Source organism: Metopolophium dirhodum, chromosome 6 (genome assembly GCF_019925205.1).
Source record: "Metopolophium dirhodum isolate CAU chromosome 6, ASM1992520v1, whole genome shotgun sequence".
NCBI lineage: Eukaryota > Metazoa > Arthropoda > Insecta > Hemiptera > Aphididae > Metopolophium > Metopolophium dirhodum.
In genome coordinates, this window is record NC_083565.1 from 18260056 (window position 1) to 18275975 (window position 15920).

At 35.4% G+C, this 15920-nt stretch overlaps 1 protein-coding gene across 2 annotated transcripts in view; it reads left to right on the forward strand.

Annotated features, from left to right (window-relative positions):
• Positions 1 to 169: 169 nt before the first annotated feature.
• The window catches only part of LOC132946100 (protein tramtrack, beta isoform-like), a 37489-nt gene continuing 21738 nt past the window's right edge, over positions 170 to 15920 (forward strand). Inside the window, exon 1 of one of the 2 annotated variants that reach the window (XM_061015935.1) lies at positions 170 to 641. The gene's annotated coding sequence lies outside the window, so the exon portion shown is untranslated. The remainder of the gene's footprint in view (positions 642 to 15920) is intronic. The other variant, XM_061015933.1, reaches the window with a different exon arrangement.

The following is a 15920-nucleotide window of genomic DNA, read 5'->3' on the forward strand; positions in this document are numbered from 1 at the left end:
TACGTTGTTGTGCCTTATCATGGTTAACCACAACTCGGTAATAACCATTATGCTGTGACAACCGTCTTCGTCCGGTGATAACCGCAGTACTGTTGATAACCGTAGTTCGTAATCGTGCGACCGTCGCGCGCGAGGACGGACGGCCGGCAGATGGCAGTCCGGTCGACTGCTGCAACCACTTCCGTCGGTTTGAAACACCGACCCACCACCAACTGTTGAAAGTTCATTTTCGCTACGCCGACAGACGTGCGCACTCGCCGCACGAATACCCATCGTCCCGCAGTAGTCTCACACAGAATTTCTTCTTCATTTGTTCTCCCCTTTTTTTCTTTCTTTCTATCTCTTTTCGTTATGCTTCATTTCGACTGTCGTTGCATCGTCACTTAATTAATTTCGTATTACCGCTGCAGAAAGTGCCAGCAACTATACTAATATCACAATCCACTTAAACAAAACATAATATAAATCTGTTTATTAAATGGTTTAATAAATCTGTGTATCGCGACTACGTGAAAAAAATATATTACCATCGACGGCGATCAATTACCTCGCACATCATCACCTACGGCTAGCAAAACAATTCACGGACGAGCGCCGGAAATGGAAAGCAAGTCAGAGTTCGGAGCGTCCCCTCGCCGTTGGTAAGTTGAATATTATTTTTGTTTTTTCAACCAGTAATCCCCCCCGGGGTACTTGTCTCGGCCCGTTTTGTGCCTGCTTTGTACACGCGTATTGTAATATTACCTATGTTTATAATAATCTGTTGGTGTATTAAGTTATTATTACTATTACTGATCGCTTTTTCTCGTTTTGCGATTGTAGTGACTTGTTGACTGGCGTCGTCCAAATTGTTATCTCTATTTATCCAAAACTTCATTATATAATATATATATTTTTTTTACACGTTCGAATAATTACGTACCACAAAAATACGTAAACAGTGAACCCTGTACAGCCTATTATAAATTGTAATCGATATTATATTACTATGTACCTATTTTATACCTAGGTACCTATTATATCTGAAAGCTGTTTAATAATAATGTTCAGGGTATACGTTATTGTTGTCATCTTAATTGGTTGTAAAAATACATTTTTAAACGGGTACATGGATTGTGGACGGTTGATAACGACGTCCGCACTCCGCCGTTGGGGTGGTTGTCGAACGGGGTTTCGGCGGTTATTTTTAGCGGAAGCGTGCGTTTCCACCGGGTGATTAACCCCCGGTTTCGATAAGACAAACGCCGGGCCATCGCACGCGCTTGTCGTGACGTGCGCGTGTGTGACCGACCTGCGTGCGGCCACCAAGACAAGTCTTGTGGCGGCCGGGTCCGCCGCTTAGGAGCAGTCCTGTTCGGGTTGGTTGTGCCGGCGCGTGTTGCCCTTGACACAAACTCGATCCGCGTCGGCGGCGGAAGATGGGTAGGCACTATATGTAGTAGGTACATACATACTCGCATCGTCCATCCCGTCAGGTACGTTGACCGGACCGGACGCCCGTCGTACGTGTAAACGCACCCGCGGCTGCCACCGCTTCTGCTGCTGCACGTGTCGACGAAACTTATCGGGCGGCACACAACACCGACCGGGCGCCGTCGTCGCTCTACCCCGTCGGTAAAAATGTATTTATAAATACTACCGACGATTGCCAAAAGGCCAAGGGAATGAAATATAACATAATAATATATACACGACAATATTTTATGTTTTCGAAATTTACTCTCTACTTCATCAGCTCTTCACGCGTCTTTCTTTCTCGATTCGCGCGCGTCCTTCGTCATCGTTTAATATATTTATTCGTTTTGTACGGCTGAAGACCAACACACCTCGGCACATTAGCGGCGGTCGTTAGCGCGCATTTCTCCTCCTTTTCGCCGAACTCGTGCTGTTTTTGTGATCGCCGCGCTAACGACCACGTCTTGGTTCACGTATACTTGTGCTTGGACGACGTGTGCATATTCGGATTAATTAATAATACTATTATTACCACATTTATAAATTGTTTCGTGGCGTCGATGCAGCCCTGAAACCTCACCCCACCCGGAGGACACAAGTACGTCGGAATGTGTCGTCGTCGTGGTTAACGACGCCGCAGCCCTTCAACGTGTGTACATAATAGTAATTAATAGGTACGTCACTTAACGAATTCTTTTGTATGTTAAGTTGACAACACTTAAAAAAATATTAACATTCACACTAACTACTAGAGAATAATATAATAAAATATATGAGTTTCGTATACCCTTAGCAGTTCCACGACGCGTGTATTATTATTTATTAATGTTCGATAGTTAAATATTTATCAAACGGACTATGAAACGAACATTATTATTATGATTTACTTCCTATAAGTGGTTCGGGGAAAAACAATAGCAGACGCTCGTTATCGAGAGGGGAGTCTGAGAGACCACAAGCCCAACACCGAATGTTATACATTATAATATTGTAGTGTGCAATGTGTGTTGGCTGCACGACATTTTTTTTTGTCAATTTTGAGTTTCGACAGCTCTTAAATTTGCTCTTTCTGATTATATTGCCGTTTGATTACATTTTCGGAGCGACATTGTGGTGAGCTAATCGAAAATTAATAGAACGACCCGGTGCCGGGAAAGATAAGCGAGCCGTGTGACTCACGGGGAGATGGAAAGAAATAACATTCGTGCAGTGTCCTCGGAACGGAGTTTCAAATATCATTACGAGTGTACAACGCAGTGCACCGGAGAGGAGATTACAGTCCGCCAAAATTATTATTTGTCTCGTAAATCAGAATGTTTTGTTGATAAGTTTTTGTGTGCCTGGAAAAAAAACCGTAATTAATATAATTTGCTGTGTATGTCTCACGCGAGCGAGTGGGGCGGTTAAACTCTGTCGCTGGCGAAAACGCCGCGTGTCCTATTTTTTATCGCAGAAAACCTAACTAATACGATGATAGCGACGACAACCGCGGCCGGCTGAACCCCGATGACGATACTCCATCAGCCACTATAATGCACATATTATAATATTATGTATCGTTAAAATATACTTGTAGGGCGTTGTTGTATAACCACATGTATATAATATTATGATATTATTTTCTGCCGCAGTGTTCGCCCTGTATAATAATAATAATAATATAATTATGCGTCGACTCGATGACGACTACGGCGGCGGCGGCGGCGGTGGTGGTGGTGGTGGTGATGATGATATCGCCGCCGCGTTAAACGCGTGTGAAGCACGTCGAACACGGCCAGCAACGGCACTACGGCAGGCTTATTAAATATACACTGCGCGCTCGCTCGTTCGTTCCCCGATAGGGCAACTGGTCAAAGTGCACAACTATTATTATTGTTGAATATTACGCGACCGCGCGCTTGTGTGTGTGTGTGTGTGTGTGTGTGTGCGCGCGCGGCGCGTGCAACACAACCGCGCTATAATATTATGTATATAATAATAATAATATAAAATATAATACTCCGCGACTATAATATTATTATACTATCATGCACACAGCTCACTATAAGGGGAGAGGCCGCGGCGGCGTGTTCGGTTAGCCGCGTTGCCATATCGGCTCCGGTGACCGGACGCGGACCACGGCAGTGTAGAGCAGCAAGCTACTCGCTGTAATATTAAGGACGAGGACGAAAAAATAGCGACGCTCGCCCGTAGTGACGTGCCCCGAGCCGTTTGTAGTAGTAACCCTTCGACGGCGAAGACAAACGTTATTGTTGTTGTTGTTGTTGTTGTTGTTCTACGGTTTCCGTTCCCAATCGCCGGGCCGCTTTTCTCGGGAAGCTGCGACGATCGTTGTAACCGTGAGCGACGGAAAATACGTTTTACGATCGTCGTAATAACCCCGAACGCCGTCGGGGATTACACGCTAGCTATAGTGTAATCGCTCGGTGAAACGTAGTCGCGATTTAATTGCACTTACGTCGTATGTTTTTCTTTATTTTGTTCTATTCCCAACCAATCATAATATTATTATAACATATCATACAGTCTTGTAGTTTTTAATAATAGCTTTTCGAAATTCGACATTTACGTAGCATGTTTTTTAACATCACCACCTTGCGTGCCGTACAACGTGGTGATATTTCTGATATTCAAACGAAGCAGACTGAAATACTTAACTTTTTATCTCTCTATATAGTTTGTAGATCTGTTACATGTATTTGAAAACCTCTGTGATGTGATAAATAACATTTATTTATTTTACAATGTTACTCCCTTATCATCATGTAGGTACACGTAGTATCTTTAAAACTAACTACACTGTGCAACAATTTGGTGTTTAAAAAATATTTCTAGTTGTAGGTATACTTGAGTATATCTAATAATTTCCTTAGCAGTAAAATATTCAAATCAAAAATTATCCTACTTGTAATCTGAGTCATCATTATATATGTGTAGTTTAATATTGTTTTTATTATATTTATTTACAATTTTGATAATAATCTTTATCTATTGAGTTTATGATTTACTAGTTTATTATTCGTTGATAATTTAGTACCATATTCATATTCATATAAATATATAAATATAATAATGATCTTTCACATGATGTTTCATTAGTTCAAAATATTTTATCTTTTATATTGCTTAAACGTTTAATTGTTTAAGCTATTATATCTTCATATAACTACCGATAAAAATTCAATATTTTACTACATGTCTAATTCCTAAAATAAATAATAATTGGTGCATAAAAATAATCATGTTCAGTTTATAAATTACAAAAACATTTATACTTCATATAATTGCTAAAACCAGAGAAAAAACAATGTCTATAGATGATTAGGTACAATTTTAGACATATGACTACACTATGTATTTTTAAAATATTTTATCTCTATTATATTTTGTGTTTTTAACAATAATATAATAAATTCCTATTGATTAAAATAAAGAATCTTTAAATTAGTTTATAACAAATTTTGTAATTTCTTGATTTTAATTATGTTACTTATAGTCATCTAGTAAATATTAATTTTTGGTACTATTTACACTTGAAAAATGAAAATTTACATTGTTATATTATAGATTAAAGATAGTGAAGGTGCCAATAACAAACAATTGTATGTAGCCATTTAGGTATTATATCCGTACATTTTTCAAATAGAAAATCCAAAGTTACATTTTATCAACATAACATGTTAATATTATTAACTGTCCAGGTTATTGAACTATATCAAAATAGAATTTTAAAACAATTTAATTATGTACGTATATACATGGTGGTCCATTTAATTGTACACTTATTATTTCAAAGTTTTAACTTTTTTAAATTTAAAAACTTTGTTTTAATATAATTTAATATATTTTTGGTTAAAACAACTTTTTTAAAAAATGTTATCTCCGTCAGTTTTTTACATTCTGAATTTCATATTCCTAAGCAAAATATTTTTCGGAGTATCTCAATTTATAATAATTTTTTTTTTAACTGCACTTAAACCTATTATTCCTTACTCCTGACTTGGAGTAGGTAAACAGTATAATGTGAGCTCTACACATAAATTATAAATGTGTATTATTTAGTACATTAAATGCCGAACTGAAGTTTTCAGATAAAGCTAGGTATTTCAAAACGTGTCAAAACGTCCGATGAGTAATAATTCCCGGAGACCAAAATTTGTAATAAAGCTTAAACGTGACGAATCGTAATGATACGTCCGTTAATTAAATAATTATAAGTTATAAACTCATAACTAAGAACCTATTTGTTAAAAATTCGATTTTTATTCATATCGAAGCAAGTACTCAAAAATATTCTGCTTCAGTGTATACAATTACAACAATTTATTTTGTCATTCAAAAAAGTTAATACTTTTCGTAATAATGAGAGTTTACACTTGAATGGATCACTAGTACCTATATGGCTATATAGTATAGTAAAATATAATTTTTGAATTATACTTGAATATTATTGATAAATGTGTTATAATTAATTAAAACTACTAAAATTAAAGTCGTAAAGTGCATAAAGTTGGGCTATTATTATGTAAATACTATACTAATTGCCAATTGGTAAATATGCAAGTAACCAGCTCCAATATTTTATTGTTTAGTCATCAAATTTATTTCCTAATTAATTTGTATAATTTTTTTTAATCTGTTTTATCAATAAACTCATCGTACATATTCCTTATTCGTGTTCATCTCATTCGTTTCTCAATTAACACGGTTTATAACCATTACGATTTTATTTTTTTCTATCCACTACTACTGTTAATTATTATTCGAGTTTTGGCTTTTGTCCAAACGAATTAAATCACTAACTCTCTAATTTGAATACATGTAATTGCGTCTAAAAAAACCCCCGGCGAGAATGATGGGAACCGTGTGTAACGTGGGAACAGGTTTTCAGGCACCTGTTTGTGTTCGCCGGACAAGGGTGGTTGTTCATGGGGTTAAAGACCCCTCTTTTGAATAATATACACATATATTTATAAATATTATTATAATGGGGGGCGCTGGCCCTTAACCGGCATATTGTTCCATGTCGGCGGAATCATCCCGCGTTTCATTGTTTATAGGGTCATTTTACACCTGTTGTTTTCTCGTTTATTTGTGCCCTAAAAATCTTCCTGGTTTTTTTTTTTTAAACTGTTCATGCAGTATGCACAAAGGCTGACCCTGGGCAGGAAACGACGATTGGGGTGAATATTTTGTATATGTAAATCACTATTCCTAAACATTTTAATTTAACGCTTGACAACGCACAGTCACTACGAATTCAATTTTACGAAATTACAGAACTAACATAATTGTGATGTGTATACTTGGTTGGCTTTAATCGTTATATAATGTCGTTTGTTTTTCCTCTACGCAAATCATGTCATATTACTATAACGTTTTTATTTTGTATAGTATATATATTATATTTATAGGTTACCGCTGCCTTTAAAAAAGTACACTTGTATAATATGTATTTTTTTTAAAATCTCATAAATTAGTCATAAACGTTTCCTGCCATTGCCTATATAATATTACATTATTCTTTATAAATTATTTTTTTGTTCGCACTATCCTTACCAAAACGACAGAAAATTTGCATTTCAATCGGTTGTTTTGATAATTAACAGAAATATTCGTTTCTGAAACGTCGTAGGCGTATGCACTATAATACCTGTACGAGAATAATTTTCGTGTTTTTTACTCGTGTGTTTCTCCACGATTTTTGTGGTGTTTTCTTTTTTTTTTATTATTATTATTATTTTTTTTCTACCTCATCGCTGCCACACAACACAACACACCACACACTGGCGCACACCGGCATTATAGGTTTTGAGGGGAAAGTAGGTTTTACGGTGACGACCATATGCAGGTTGTTTTGTATATATCTGTGTGTGTGTGTGAAGTTCACGGTGAAGTGATGCTCGCTCAACAGGTACACACGCACACACACGCAGTCGTCAGTATGTATATATATATACGTCACACATACACTAGCGCGCCGCGCTCGTATACGGCACACACATACATACCAACCCATACATTCACTCACTCACACACATAAATGTACGCACGCACGCAGAGGCACTTGTAATTACTGGCCGCACCGAACCAACAACGGCGAAGGGTGAATGCCCTGATACGAACCAACCCCGTTTCCAATGCATGGGTCATTCACCCTATAAATAATATAAAGTTATTCTTTCTTTCTTTCTTTCTTTTTTTTTTTTTCTAAACGCCTCGTGTGTTGGATGGGACTATGGGAGATACCATACGGGGATAGCCCACATGCCAAACCACACAATGCCACTTGCTGCTTGTTGCGTTCATAATATTATAATATGTTGTTACTGAATTATTTTTTTGTCATGGGTGATCATCTATTATAAACAAATCATTATCGTTTTTCATTTGTGTTATTCTCTAAAAATCCATAGGTCGTCTTGGAGAAACTTTCATATGAGTATTATTAAGTACTCTCGTATAGTTTCATGTAATCTATATAGTACCTAACTAATTTGTATTTTATTTTTGATTTATTGATAATACTATATAATATATACCCATAACTATAGATCTTGTTTTTTTTTAACAATACGCTTATTTTACTGGGGGGGGGGGGGGGGGGGGGGGTAATTAATTGTATAATATTTTGAACGCATCAAGGATGTCAGCGAACGCAATTATTATCATTTCACTTTCAAATGAAAATAAAAAAAAATACTTGGTAAATTCTAAATAGTCACATTTATAGCACATTACATCTACAAATTTATTATTTACACTGAGTTGTTTCTAACGAACATTCGTCTATCTGACTATGTATATACGATATTTATACACACATCTAAAATAGTAAAAAACACGAACCACTATTGCACGCGCTAGAATTTTTTTCTCTCCACCTGTTACGTGTGTTATTCATTAGTCACGTACGTGCTATTTTACATAATAGGCAATTTTTTTCTACTTGTATTTAAGACGGTAGTACCTCTTTAAAAGTTTTAAGTACACCGGGCGTATAGTTGAAATAAACAAAATATACAATTCTATCGTACATAGTTAAAAACTTAATGGGAAGTTTTTGTCATATGTGTGTATGTAATGTTTCAAGCGTTATTCACATTTCAAAATGCGTACAATGAGATTTAATTGATGTGAATTGCCTAGTGAAAGCTTACTCTAAGGAGTTTTTTCAGTTGTAATATTGTGAGGGCAAACTTAGGAAGCCCGCGTCCGTGTATAATCACGACGATGCTCATATACGGGTAGGAGAATATTGTTTCATTTTTAGTGCCAAACGCCCACTCCCCCCTATAGTGTGCGAGAGGCCACTACATTTTGTTAAGGGGCACCACACCCTTCTATGCGCTATAATTGCATTCGTTGTTAAAATAATATGCTGATGTGCGCATGCATTTAACCGTCTTCATCTACGTGTGCCCCGCGGGTTGGCATCCCGCCATATTTTGTTTTTAAGTTGGGAAAATATTATCATTTCCCCTTGGTCACAATAATGCATCCATGTTAGTAGTTAAGTAGGTGTTACAATAATAATAATAATAACTGGACGGAAAAAAAGAACATAGTATAATGAAAATAATATAAATATTCCGTGGTTTTATACAGATTTACAGTTATCTCTAAACATTTATCACACAACTAAAATTACTCAACCGTCATATCACAGTGTTTGTGCTCATAATCCGGGTCTTCGACCCCGAAAGTCACAAACCACACCAGTGGTAGCACTGAAACACAGCTAGTGTGCCCCCTTCACGTCGTGAGAACGAGCGAGAGAAAAAACAGCAGTGGAAAACTAGCAGTACTCATTATACAGTATGGTACAAAACATCAACCGTTTGTCATTGTTATTACTTTTTAAAAAAAAAAGGGTAGATATTTTTTAATTTTTGTACGCACAACATACGTGAATACATATATATTATTGAGAAGATTTGATTAAATAAATCAACAGAAATACAACCATCATTACCTCTCACGTTTCGGCTGCGCTGCTCGGGTCAACGTCCTCATTCCACTAAACACATAACACACATATCCGTATGACGGAGGCGTACAGTTTCTAAAATATTTTAAAACGAAAATTGTAAACTCTTCATTCGTTTTCGGAATTGCCGCATCACTTTAAAGAAAACTTCGTCCAACGCATTTTATTGCATTAAATGGCATCTATATTATATAAACATATATTATTATTAAATGTGTACCTACATAATTTCCATTTACCTATAGACGAATAGCTTGGTGACACTACACCACAAGTTTTATTACTTTAAAATCTCAGACTCAAATTAATTATAATTAGGTTAGGTTCTACAATTATTTACCCAGCCAACTTGTATTCATAATAGTCGCTTTTTAGGTTTATATATTGGATATATTTATTGGTATATTATATTATATACAGTAGTCTTAAAGTGTCTAAAGAAATACTTAATTGAGCTGCTAGTACTTAAAAAAATATGAGGGTGGTTTTATTAATACCCGGAGACTGGAGTTTATTCATCCCTACAAACTTGATAGGGGTCGTTTAAAAACTAAAAATACTCTTTATGACGACCACTATTGCTGTACACAATATTAAATGCCTTAGAATTATAGTACGTTTTGATCCACTGTTTAATAAAATTCTATACGTGTTGACAGTTTTTTTTAATGACGATGGTTTTTACCGTGCGTGTTTCAATATTTAATTATGAACTGTTATGCATAAACCTACTAACTTCTAATTTTTTGATTAAATACTTTAATATATCTGGTGAATAAACGCTATAAAAACAGTCTATGTATGGAATGTTTCATTTTTGAAATATTATATAGATATTTCTATATATTTTCCCTATACAAATATTTGATCATGATAATTTTTTCCACCCTTTTAAACGTACAACGTAATATTGAATACTTTTATGTTTTCATTTAAATTTGATTTCTTACATTGAATTAATTTAATCGGGGGTTTTTTTTTTATAAATATTTTAATCGTATTCTTCATTATGTATATGTGTTTTACTCTTGAACTTGAGTATTAAATATCAGTAACTAGAGATTCAAGTGATAATATTAAATTACAGGGCAATATATTTATTTATCCAGAAGTGCTTGAATCGTTAAGTCATAAACATTACTTCTGGATATACGCCCTATAATGAGAATCGGATCGTTGATTGCATACCCCTACTACATAATGTTATCATAAAAAATCGTTATTGAATTGAATATAATGTAATAAATTCGTGAATACGGTGGATTAGAGTGGAGTTGACGAACGCATGAACTGATAATAATTAACACAATGTACCTAGGTAATAGCATAACAAAAAAAAATGCACAACTGATACGATACAAATCAATGACGTGGTCAATGTCGGTGTGTCTAGATAAAAACGGAATACCCACCAATAATTTTCGGTAGCTGTATTATAGAGCACTGCGTTCTTGTCAAACGGTTTGTGACACGACGAAAACACCCTGTATATAAAGTTGAATAGGGCGGTGTGGTGACCTTGATTCGTACGCTGGCCGATCTGTTACGCATTGTTGCCAGCGCGTCCCCCACCCCGTGCGTACGGGCGCGCGCGTGTGAGTTTCGTGTGTGTGCAACGTGCAAGTGTATGTTTGTGCGTGTGTGTCTGTAAATGCGCGCCGCGCCCGCGCCGCCGCCGCCCACCCGCGCGCTCGGCCAGGGGTGGTGGTAGTGGTGGTGCCGTGCTGTTGGCTGTGCATCGGGTACCGATGATGGTGCGGCGCGGGTGAAGGGGTCAGAGTTAAGGACGCGTTGCGCGTACATCGCGCGCGGTCCGCTACGGGAAGGCCGAACTCGGTTCCACGTGTCGCCACCAGCGCTCTCTCGCTCTGTGTCGTTCCGTCTCCTTCGCTCCCGCCCGCCCACCCACTCGTCCGCGCGCCGATACCACCGTTGCAGCCCGTGTAATAACCCGCCCCACCCCGCGCCACCACACCCGTCCGTCGTCCGCCTCGTCGTCGTAAGTAGTCGGCGTCCGACCACAGCGTGACCTCAAAACTATTTAGGATATTTTCGGTGAGAGAAGAAGAAGAGCGGAGAGATAATAAAAAAGGGTTTGAACGTATTTTCGTATTTGCATAATCGTGTGCCGGTCTGTTGTACATGCCGTGAGTACAAAATCTTTCGAGAAGCGGTTTTATTTTTTGGTTTTCTTCCCGTTTTCTCTGCGTGATGAAATCGTTAAAGAATTAATCGCGGACGTACCTGCAGCACACGGTGCACTTTGAAATGACGTTAAAAAAACGAAACGTAGGTATTCTGCACCATACGGAAGATAAACGTATAATATTATTACAATGTAAAGGCGCGCTCTATTTAAGTGTGCGCGTATACAAATGTCTGAACCGCGTGAAGGCCAGAGAGCTTGAAAGTTGTGGATGGGCTGTGGTAGAGAGGGGTGGGGTACGTGCGTGCGTGTGGGAGCGAGTGCGGCGTGCGCGCGTGTGTGAGTGTGTGAACGCTGTTGTCCGCGCGTTACGATGCACCCACTTGTTGGCCTCGCAGCGCGCACACTGTTGCCGCGGCGGCGCGGCGCGTCGGTGGGTTTACTGTGTGCGGCTCATCTTGGCGTGTGTTGCAAGGCGGATTTTTTTCCACCCTGTTGCAATACGTGAGACCCCACCCACCACGTAGCGACGACGGCCATGTAGCAAAGAAAACAACCTCGTCGCCGCCGCCACCGCTTTTGCGCGCAATCCGCGAAGTTTTCATTTTGTGTTTTTCCCCGTACACACTAGCCACGCGCCGCCTTCGCCGGGACAGGCACATATTATAACAATAATAATAATAATGTTATCGTGATCCGCTGCGTACCGGCGCGCGACCTTGGACGTCGTGTTTCGCTTTGCCTTCATGATCACCCCGACGACGGTTTTCATCACGTTTCTTCTGTGTATATTATTTTATACGCCTCGCCCAGTTGACGTTATTGTGAAAATGACACATTGCCTCATTTATGCTTATATATGGTGTGTGTGTGTGTGCATTTTTTTTCACCCGGTAGTCTTTATTTTTTAACGCATCTAAACTCTGAAAAAAACATACATTGTTATATTATAGTACGATCCTATTTTCGATAGATGTATGAACACACCTCGAATAATTCTGGCAAACCGTATTGCGACAAAACATTTCGCGCTAAAAATCACATACTACCATTTCACTGCGTACGCAGGTTATGCGGAATGTTGTACGTATTATACTGATAAGCCTCAAAAAATGTACCTTTTATACTTAGTTTCTGAGACTAAGTGAGACTGACTGATTAAAAATTGTTGAGTTGAGAATTCTAATATGAAAATATATATTCTGTATAAGGCAGTTTAAAACCATTACTTTAAAAGTAAAATTAAAAGTTTTTAAATTTTGTCGAATCGTGTGACTTTATATATATCAGCTAAATCTGCAGTTTTAAAAACATTTTTTTTTTTGATTTTCGTAGATATTCATACAAAAAAAATATGAAATTTAATAATTCACCTTGTCTTCAGAGGTTGAAAGCCAATTTATTATAGACTATAAGACACATGGTAAATGCAAACAAATCCATTAATCTACTATACAATACTGCATATACTTAGCTTTGATTTTTTATTTTTTATCTCAACGAATTTACCATTATTTATTTTAACATTTAATTTTAAATATTAAATACTAAATTGATACTATACCTATTATTATTTTTCCGAGCCCAAATCCTTTTGAATTACTTAGTTTACCTATATCTGTATTATAATGTATAATAAATAATAATAGGTACACCGATACATTGTTAACTAAATTTTTTTCATTATTTTACTTTTAAATCATAAATTATTTTTATATTGACACACATTATATTATTATCAATTCTTACATACCTATACTATTATATTTTCATATATAAATATATTCCTTTGCTAGTTCAGATTGAATTAACTCGTAAGTTATATAAGAATTAATTATATGTTTCTCTAGACGATTTCTAGGGTAGATAACTAAATTAAACATGTCACAACTATTGTAGAATAATAACAATATGTTCATTTAATTACGTATATTTATTTATTCGAGAAAAGCGGTAGACACCAAATTTGATTTTGGTAGGTATTTACTTTAAATAACTACGCAACACACTGAAATAAAATAACGCATTGCAATTCGGATTGTTGACGATGATATTTTAATAAAATATTTAAGTGTTTTTTTAAAAATATTCTAGTTGTAAATTTGTTGTAGTTCTTTAAATTAACAGGTATCTTTATTGTTATGATAATTTTAAAATTATATAGGTTAAATTTAATCACTGTTTTAATTATTTCCTCGTTGTATTTTAATATTAGTTTTGATCGCTTTAATGCTATCAAAAGAAAACAATACTTTAATTCTTGATACAAAAATCACTTGATGGTGTACCTATATCTCAATAATGATTTCGTATGTTTAAATACCTCAATTATTAACTCATTTTGGTATAAAAATAATTATTAATAAATGGCTTATTTATTTTAGATCTTTTCCTGGAATGTATTATAAAGTATACCCTTTTCATGACGGAATTAACTGTTTATTTGTAATTTTTCACCACAATTAAGAAAGTATAGAAAGTACTTATAACATGTTAGTTATTGTTATTAAAACAAACAAAATTTTAGGTAAAAAAAATTGATCTAATAACTGTAGATTTCGTGATTTAATACGATATAAAGGAAAATGGATGATATATCTTAATTTATGATATAATAATTATATTTACATCTAACATTATTACACACATTTAAATGTTTTCATATAGAAAACGCAATTTATAAGACAAACAGTAATATACTATCGCTATTGTGTATACTTAACATTCGTTAACCATAGATTTTGAATTACTTTGTATTCTTAATTATTATAAAACCCAGTAACATTTACTATACTAAAATGTAAAATAACTAGGTGTCGAGTACATCGTGTGTCCACTGTAGTATAATATAAACTACTCATATTACTCAGTACCCTATATACATATGTTTGGATTCTGTTTGCGGGACATGCAACTAGACCATTAGATCATCAATAGATATTATGCACCTATGATAATTTTTTCAGTTATTTACTCTAAATTTCTCGGCCGGATTACGTTGCGTTGAATCTAGACTTTTTTGACAAGATAGTAGGTACACATTTTATAATACCATTGATTTTTTTAACTCAAGCAGTGTTTAACTTATACAGTGTGGGTCATATTGTACTATCCCGTTTTCCCTGTGTTAACCTTATGTAAAACGTGATGCGGGTACACCCTATGTTATACTTATACAGAAATAAATCTATTTTTAAATCAGCAAAATCTTGTTTAAAAAAATAATGTTACTCCGATGTTTAACTGTATTTAAATAATTTCTTATAGGTTTGTAATTTGTAGCTTATGTTATTAAGAATTTACAATTTTATCATGTCATATTTCGATTGAATCACCATTTTCTTTTACCTATGTGAATTTAAAATCATTCTTATAAACACTATATTGTGTAGTATATTAACGGACGAAAATAATAATGCAATACATTGGCTTGCGGTAAAGATGATCAACAACTAATTAACTGGCACAGTGCTACACCCCATTTTCTATAATTTGCATTCTGCATCCTGTCGTTTTACTATGATTCTAAGGCTTTAAGCGGTGCGTGAAGCTATGTAGAATATTATTCTATTATTTTATTATTTTTCATTTTTGGCTCTAGAGAAATACTCTGTGGGTCATTTAAAATCATTGAAAATATTATGTATTATATTATATTGATAATACAAGATACTTTAATATAGAGTATAGTACCTAAATTTTAAAATTTAACTACAGATATTTTCAAGAAAAACGGTGATAATATAAATTTAAGCTAGCCACTCGTTTTTAACAAAATCTTGACCATTTTTGGTAATTTAAAAATCCGGTCACAATAATAATTGATATAATGCAATTATTTATTATTACATTCTTATTTAAGGATACCCCACCCCAGTGCTCCCAACATCTATGTATTTCTTATTTTATATCTACTTATACATATTATACTAAATGTTGTATTGGTGCTTTGTTATCAATTAATTTTGATTTATTCGTTAAATTATTTTTAATTTTTATTGAAAAAATATATATTAGGTACCTACGTTAGTTCTTCATTTCATCCCAAAGTGTAATACGTGTTGCCTATTATAGTATGTATATATACTATTTAGGTCACACATGCGTGTTCTTTGCCCGAGCCTAAAGGGTCATTACCGGTACTCGTAATCGTTAGGCACATTCAATTGCAACTGGTTAAATAGTGAAACTTTCAACAGTTCTTCAGTTTTATATTTAACCTGTAAAAATGCATGTAAAATATAAAATTTGTTGTCTGTAAATTGCATGGTAAAAATTATGTGTTAGAGGACACTGTTATAATTTGTTATTACATACGAATAAACAAGC